This window comes from Belonocnema kinseyi, chromosome 10 (genome assembly GCF_010883055.1).
Source record: "Belonocnema kinseyi isolate 2016_QV_RU_SX_M_011 chromosome 10, B_treatae_v1, whole genome shotgun sequence".
Classification (NCBI taxonomy): domain Eukaryota; kingdom Metazoa; phylum Arthropoda; class Insecta; order Hymenoptera; family Cynipidae; genus Belonocnema; species Belonocnema kinseyi.
This window is the reverse complement of record NC_046666.1, coordinates 79,784,662-79,793,306: the sequence shown is the minus strand read 5'-3', so window position 1 is coordinate 79,793,306 and position 8,645 is coordinate 79,784,662. Positions and strand designations below refer to the sequence as shown.

General features: G+C 33.4%; 1 long non-coding RNA gene across 1 annotated transcript in view; it reads right to left on the bottom strand.

Annotated features, from left to right (window-relative positions):
- Positions 1-547: 547 nt before the first annotated feature.
- The window catches only part of LOC117181664, a 29,929-nt gene continuing 21,831 nt past the window's right edge, over positions 548-8,645 (bottom strand). The window contains exons 3-5 of the long non-coding RNA XR_004468149.1: positions 4,704-4,727; positions 1,154-4,499; positions 548-1,063 (exon numbers count right to left, since the gene is read on the bottom strand). This is a non-coding gene — a long non-coding RNA (uncharacterized LOC117181664). The remainder of the gene's footprint in view (positions 1,064-1,153; positions 4,500-4,703; positions 4,728-8,645) is intronic.

Genomic DNA, 8,645 nt, shown 5'->3' with positions numbered 1-8,645 from the left:
CCCCCCCCCCCCCCCCCGAATATGTTAGTATCGAGAGGTGGTTTGATTGGTTCACATAGATAATACTTTTGAACAAAACTGATTAGAAAAGTTTCGGCATAATGAGAGATGAAAACGCCTATTTCCCTGACTTCATTACAAAAATTTTGGAAGAGAGCCATCCCCTACATACAAAGAAAATGGTGGAAAGTAAGGCAAAATTAAAAGGAAAAATCTGAAAAAATATATTTTACCCAACAGTACAAAAGTAATTTGAATTATTCTTACATTATTTCCAAAAATTATATTGTAGGTGGTGACTTCCCCTAAACACACTTGATCATGTATATGCATAGAAGCAACCTGTGATTTTGAACAAACTGTGTATACGGGGTTTTTTGGGGTCGCTGAATTTAAATTTAAAAAATTCAAAATGGCAGATCCAATACGGATGATCAACATTTTTAATATTTATTGGATTCCTATAAAAGTGAGTATCCTACAGTTTTTGGAGTTGCTGAGTTCTAATCTGACAAAAATTTCAAAATTAAAAATGTCTCATCAAAAATTTCAAGTCATCGGAACTTTGTCGATTTATTTTTCCACCATGTAAATTAACAGAATGTTAATTTCTCATAATAGTACAGAATAGTTAATTCAAACATTTTTGTGTATCTATATGTTTGTCGTGCCATAACAATAATCATCGAAAAAGTGTTTCAAACATAACGATTTTCTACACCATGAACATCGAATGACAGCCAAATGTGTGCATCCTTGAATTTCACAACGTGTTGCACACATGATGATTTTCGAAATGTTCTGGTTTGTCATCAATGTACCCAATTTTGTACCAAGAATGTTTGAACAAATTGACGTAACTCGGTGAAGATAATAGGTTGACCCTGTGGTTGCATTTTTCTTGCCGTTCCTGCTGGTATTCTTTGTACATTGACATATTTGTTCTCGGGTGCAGTTTCTACTATTATTCTAGGGCAATGACCACTCCATGCGTGAATTAATAGAACGCTATGTGGTCCCATGTTTGAAACATATATTTTCTCTAACCAAATTTTGAAGTGATCTAAAGGGAATGTAATATAAATGTAATATGAGAAATCTTTTTTTTAATTCATATGCTTAAATTAAAAGAATTGTTCGTAAGTTTTCATACCTGAAGTAAGTTTCCCAGAGTTTGATGCTTCTATATGAATATTTTCAGCTCTAAACAGATTGGTCTCTACTACTGGTCCAAAATTTCCAATTTTTTCTTTCAAGACTAGAAACAACGGTGAAAAAACTTTCCCTTCACTTGATATTAGCGGTTGTATTGTATAATTATGTGTTGTTGCTGACACTGACCGAATGAGGCATTGCACTTTTCTCTTTCCTCCAACAGCCAAAGTTCTTTTTGAATGCATTTCCAGCTGAAAGCCACTTTAATCACAATTATAAACATTTTTTAATCCAAGTTTTCTTATCTGTTGTCTAACACCAGTAACAAATTCTTAGGCCTTCTTTCTCAACTCTTCATTGTTTTCTAAAGATTTTCAAGTGACAAATTTATTAATCTCTCTCGACTATTCTGTGTGCACGCTTAAAATGAGTTAACCAGTGGTTTGAAGCGCTTAATCTGAAATCTTCATGTCCTATTTTCTTTTGGGCTTGCAGGGCCCATCTCCGTAAATCTCTGTCATGAACAGCGAAGCCGGCGTCAAGTGCTAATTAAAAATTTTCCAGTGTAAAGTCACAAATTCTAGCAATCTTTTCCCTATAGGTACCTCCTTTATTCAATGAGTGGGTCCTACGTCGCAATTGTTTTGCAGACAGTACCCTCTCAAAATTCTTTCTTACAATATCAATATTGAAATTTTTCTTTTTGCCACTTCTCCAGAATTCTGCGGCTCTTAATTTATAATCGTCAGATACTTCTTCTCTGTCTTCCGTACACTTATCTGTAGGTGCAATTGGCGACTAACAAAATTCTTTTAATATGTATAATATAATAAAAATATAATATAAAACAAAATGCTTTTAGTATGTCCTTTTGATTCAATTTTCTTATAATTTATATGACAATCTTCTATTTTTAGTGACTAAAATGTCGCAAGTAGAAGATTCATGACGTTTAGTGCATTTACCTTCATTTTCAGTGTTGTTAAAACATTTTATATCAAAAGCTATAATAATCTTAAATATTTTGGGTATGTAGACTTCATATGCATTTTCGTCGTATGTAGGAAGTGGTTCACCCCCTAATTTTGTTAATCAAGTCAGGGAAATAGAGTTTCTTATCTCTCATTATGCCGAAACTTTTCCAATTAGTTTTGTTCAAAATTATTATTTTCTTCTATGGGAACCAATCAAACCACCTCTTGACACTAACATATTTTTAGGGTAGTTTCCCCCCCTTAAACCGTTTATTGGCCGATAAGAAAAAATATGGGTCGCTTATTTTTCGGTCCCCTACAACATATATCAAGATCATTAATACGAGAGGGGGGGGGGGTACCATTGACTTAAGAAATTTGTAACTTTTTTAATATTAGTACATTATTATTATCTCCTTCAAGACGGAATTTGCAAAAGTATAATTTGTTTACGACCTTCATTTATAAGGTAGAAATTTCCAATCCACGCGGGTAAACTTTTTTTATGATTAGAGCCACGGAACGAGTGGACCAGCTGATCAAGTCAGGCCTGAGATCAATATTTGTTCAACCATATCTAAAAATAAAAGTTTAAGTAACGCAGACAACAATTTCGGAAAATATTAATAAATATGTAAGGAACGCCTTTCGTTAAGCCACATAGTTGGGCGAAGAAAAAAGTTTATTTATGAAAATAAGAAATATCGACTGACGCATTTAGGCTTTACGCAAAAGTGTGACTTATCTTTCTCTGTCGATAATCATGAAATCTGTATTACCCACAGAACCATAGAAGTTCGAAGTTGTCTACTCGCTACGATAATGCTGTTCTACAGCACGGTCAGTATTTCTCCAAATTAGTGATTAAAAAATCGAATTTTTTACAATTCTAATTATTAAGGACCAGCGACACCTTCCTTCGTGCATTCTATTTCGCGTGCCAAACTTTCAACACGATATCTCATTCCGTGTGGACGTAAGTTGGGGAAAAAAAAATTGAGGACTAGTTTTGGTCAAGTGACCCTCTCGTTAGATGGCCTTAATCAGCAAACAAGTTATATTTACTTGTTTCCTTGTTCCAGATTTAAAAAATATAATTTTATTCTGAAACTAAGAATTATATTTCTCTGAGGTACGGAATCTTCTAAGTAAAAATCAGTTCCTAAGTAGAGATTACGGGATACGGTCAGAGCTTTTCCAATTTTCCGGGAAATTTCCAATTCCGCTAGTTGGTTTTGAGTTAAAACACAGAAAAATGCAGCTGATTTGAGTTTAATACATCAATTTGTTTATGACAATTCAAGAAATAAATTAAATTAATATATAATGAAAATTTCTATTCATCGACAGTCAATATCAAAATTCTATCTGGTTTTAAGGAAATGTTACTAAATAGAGCAAATTAGGTAACACAAATGCCAGAATTATGTTTTTCTGGTACTTTTAACTGAAATAATGAATTAGTGACTTTTTAATCAACCAGGAAAGAAGTGTTTGAAAAAGATTTCACTTATTCTTTACTTTTTTATCACTAATCTCTTTATGTTTAATTTGGTATAGATATAATTGTATAATACGAAATTGTGTCGTATAAAATCATCAAAATGTACAGAGGATATTCATGAAATATGAGATAAATTTTTCAGGGACTTTAAATACCCCTGCCCCTACGTGACGTATTTTCTATTGTTTTTAACATAGAAAATGATACTTTGACATACCCTGCCCTCCTCTGGCCCCGAACGTCACATGTATTTTGTGAATCAGCCCTCAATATGATATTTTAACCGCTATAAATGGTATTTTTAACCGTTTTAAGGGTGTTTTAATGTACTTAACCTTTATTTAAAATTTGAATCGTTTTCGGTGATTTTAAGATCCCAAAACTGTATTTTAAGCATCTTTTAAAAATGAAACAAAATTTATGTAGTTAGTTTTTCGACAAATTTAGAACAAAATTCGATGGTCTGTAAATAAAAAACCTATGCACTTATATGCATATCGCGTAGGTGCCGCTACGCAGTTTTAATTCAATAAATATGTATATTTTATATTGCAAAAGAAAAGAGACAACATTTGGAGAAAACTCTGTTTTGTACTTCGAAAGAAAAGGTTTAAAAGAATAATGACAGGAATGTCTGAAACAGAGTATACCTAAAATATGTCATAATTTATAAATTAATGAAATCAAAATAAATCAAAATAAAATATGGGTGTAGAATCTAATAAATCTGGAAAAACGGATTTACATCATATTTTAGGGAAAGATTTATTTAGTTTTTACATATTATAACAATAAACCAAAAACTTTTTATAGTCAGCGAAAATAACTTGTGTGTTATTTCGGAATCATTCTTCTTTTTCTGAAATCTGAAAAAAGAATATCACAGCTTAGCATAAATTATTCATTTTTAAACTTAAACGTAAATGTGTTTTCTTTCCAATGTAAAATGTAGTAAAATAGTAATAGGTTCAAAAATAATAACAGCACTCTTTTTTTTGTAGAATTATTTAATACTATAGATTCCACAAAAAATTATTATTCAGTAAAATATTATGGTACTTATTACTCACGGATTTAACGATGACCTATTCCCGCTGCAACAAAAGTAATTCATGATTTATTAATGTACAGATAGACTAATTTTAATATACGAGAATTAGGTTCTACTTTGTGAAAAATGAGGTAAGAAGGATGTAAAGAAAGTATGGTTATTAAAACCCTAATATTTCTGTTTCTTTTTGCAAGGTACTTATCTAAAATATTACTTTCTGAAAATCTCAGAAATCTATCATCCCATAATTGTATATTTCCAGATATTGAGTTATATGATATTGTAAGGGTAACCAACGAGTTTTGTTAAATCAGCCAATTACTTGATTGGTCTGTGAAAAGATTTTGATTTGGCTAACGAAAGAATTGTATTGGCTCAGCAAAAAGATGTAACAAAACAGTTAATAAGCAAGATGAGGAACAAAATTTGTTTGTTGAATCAGCAAACTTTTTCTGGTCAACACAGAAAATCGCTGGTCCTCCAATGTACACCGAAATCGGTGTTCAATAGAGTTGCAACAAATTTGAGCCACACAGGTTCATTCGGAGAATCTAGGGGGAAAGCATCATTTAGACACTGTGTTTTTTCAACCAGTCCAACGTGAAGTGTCGTCTACGAACTGTAAGTCACCTGTCAAGATCATTTTGTCGGTCGTTATTTGAGTGAAGCAGATGTTAATAAGCAGGTAAGTTATAATAAGAATTACCTAACTTCTTATTTCCTCCTATTTACTAGCGACTAAATAGTCTTGGAATAAAAATAGTACTTGGCGTGATATAATATCCAAATGTTAGGTTAGTCAAAACCTACTATATGACATTCAAACTACCAAAGCCGGGATGTACAAACCAAGTCGTGACCGTCTGCATCGAAATTGATGCCACGTCGTTCGAACAAATTTCCACTAGATTTTTTGCGGAACTTTAAAGGTATTTTAGATATCTAATCTTGCAGTGGCTAGTGTCATACATGAAAGATAAGGTGAATACAATTTTATAATAAAAACAGAAATTTGTTTTTCGTGATGAATGGTGATGTAAATTTGCATGAAACTTTAGCCTAATGAAAACTTTCATGAAACATTGGGAGTTTCGTGAAACATTGCAATGTTTCAAATATAGCGGCGGGAACATTCAAACTGATAAGGTAAAAGCCTATTAGGTATTTTCAATTCAATAAACAGCTAACTTCACTTCGTAGATTGCTGAGGGGAAGAAAAGGGACAAAATGTATGGGATTCAGTTCATTTTTGCCCTATTTTGCTAATATCTTCGTAAAAGGTAATTTTTTTTATATAAGTGTACTTAAAAAATAGTTTTCATTTTTTAATTACTAGTTAATGAAATAATAAAATAATAATAATGATTATTAATTACAAATATATTACAGAAATAAAGTTTTGTTCCATGCATTTGATCCATTTTCCCCCCTCAGCTTTTAACCAAGTGAAGTTAGCTGATGGTTGAAGTGAAAATACCTAATTGAGGCTTTCATATCCCAACTTTTTCTTGCCGGCTGATTTGATATATTTTTCCGGTTTGTACTGTGGACCAATGATGCCAATGTTGGCACCCTGAGCTACTATACTTGCATTAGGGCTGAACGCTGGTTGGCCACACTTAGCGCGATTCAAAATTAAATTGAAAAAAAACAATTCTTGTAATTTAAATAAATAATTACATAAATATGCACAAGAATGTATTCAAATTTTGTGAATTTTAATTTCAGACAAGAAAAAAGTGTATAATACATATTTTATAAATAATAGTTTATTTTCATTGAACTACGAAAACTGACTTATAGTTCACAAAACATTTTGTAATAGATACATTTGTTGAAATACCATATAATGTTTCTGCAGCTTGATATATAGAAGTTAATTGTAGAATTTAATAATGATAATTTTAGAATTTTTCTAAAAATAATTTCAGCTGAGAATATTGTTTTTTTCGATTAAAAACTTACAATTAATTATTTTCAATAACTTTTCCAAGAAATTTTTCTTGCCTGAAATCAAAAGTTACACAATTTGTATAGATTATTGTGTATATTTTAAGAATTATTTATTTAAATTACAAGAAATGTTTTTCAATGTAATTTTGAATCGCGCTTCAAAGGGTAGACAACCAGCGCTCAGCCATAACGCACGAATGAATGAAAATTATTATCATTTCATTATTGCATTAAATAGTCCCTAAAAAAGAAAAATTATTTTCAATTGCACTTATACAGAAAAATTACTTTCTACGAAGATATTAGAAAAATTGAGCAAAAATTAAACGATTCCCATGCATTTGGTCAACTGTTATCCCCTAAGTATTCAACGAAGTGAAGTGAGCTAGTGATTGGAGTGAAAACACCTTATTGTATTTGTATACGGTCATGACTTTTTCTATACATCCCGGCTTCAGTTTAAATGTCGACGGGCATGACTAACCTAACTTTCGGAAGTTGCATTAGGAAGTTATAATTTTATTCTAAGTGACTGGTACGCCCTATTAAATGAAAGCAATTTGAAAATTAGGTAAATATTGTTTCAATTGGTTTCATTATTAACAATTATTTAGGCTAATATCGCAAAGCGAATGGTTGCTTTGACAGGTATTCAGACGGCTGACCGCTTTCTGCATTTTTCCCGCAAGTGTTTTAGCATATTTCTGACACGCAGGGATGCTTTTTAGGCCATTAGCAAGTGAAAGCTTGGCACGTCCAAAAGTGCCGATGATAAGGACAATTAGTTTAACAGAATATTCCGGGTACAATCGTTGCAACTCCCTTATAAGGTCTCGATACCCCTCTTTCATTTCATTCTCCTTGGTTATGATGTTATTGTGAGCTGGTGCCGAAAATTCGATAACGAACATGGTTCGCTTCTCGAAGTCAAGAAGAACCATATAAGGCCTCGAGTGAGCAACAGAAACAATTGTCGAGAATATAAAGTTCTAGCATATGCGGCACTTCCCATTCTCGACAATTAACTCAATTTCCCTAGGAGCATTTAGAGGAGCGATATTAAGGTCAATGCCGTAAGAGTGACAGAGATGGTAATAAAGCACTCTTAGTGCCGCATTGTGCCTTTGAATGTAGGTCGTTCCTGCGTGAGATGGACAACTAGATAGTATGTGAGTTAAATGCTCGGGGTGTGCATGGCACGCCCTGCAGCTATCATCGGGAATGTCTTGTCTCAAAATATGGCGACGGTATGTTAAGGTGGAAATGACACCGTCTTGGTATGCAAAGATGACACATGCACATTTCTGTGCAAGATACCGTGCATCTTGTGCTTTCTTAATCCGGGCTTTCAGGAGTGAGTACTTGAGATAGATAAGATTTTATGCATTTTGCTCACCCCTAATACTAAAGTCAAGTCCGAGTGTTTCAGCAGCCTCCTCCGCTGCTTTGTACAGAAACGCTCCTTTTCCCACTTCTTCGTGATTCCTGACCATTTTAAGAAGAGGGTCTCTTCCATTTGCAACTCTATGTGCTGTATCCAGAATAATCCTGTTGCGAAGACATTCAAGACTCAATATACCGCGACCCCCTTGACGGCGTGAGATGTACAGTCGCGGAACGAAAGAATTAGGATGTATGCTTTTGTTCATGTGCATAACCTTTCTTGTCCCGATATCAAGGGATCTGAGCTCGTTTTTCGACCAAATGAATAGAGTAGTACCGGAACGGCAAGCATGTTCGTTGCAGATACTTTGTTCCTCGCCGACAGTTCGGAAGACCAAATCTGCCAGATGAAATGTTTGTATCTGCTTCGGACAGTATCCTTTATAAATGTCACATCCTGAATGCGGCTCTGTGGCACGCCCAGGTATGTATAAGTCTCCCCAGCGCAAAGGTGTCGTATAAAGCTTCTAGCAACGAGCTCAGGATCTTCAGGGATGCCATTAAGTTTTCCTCGCTTCAAATAAACCTTGGCGCATTTGTCTAACCCAAATTCCATTCCAATTTC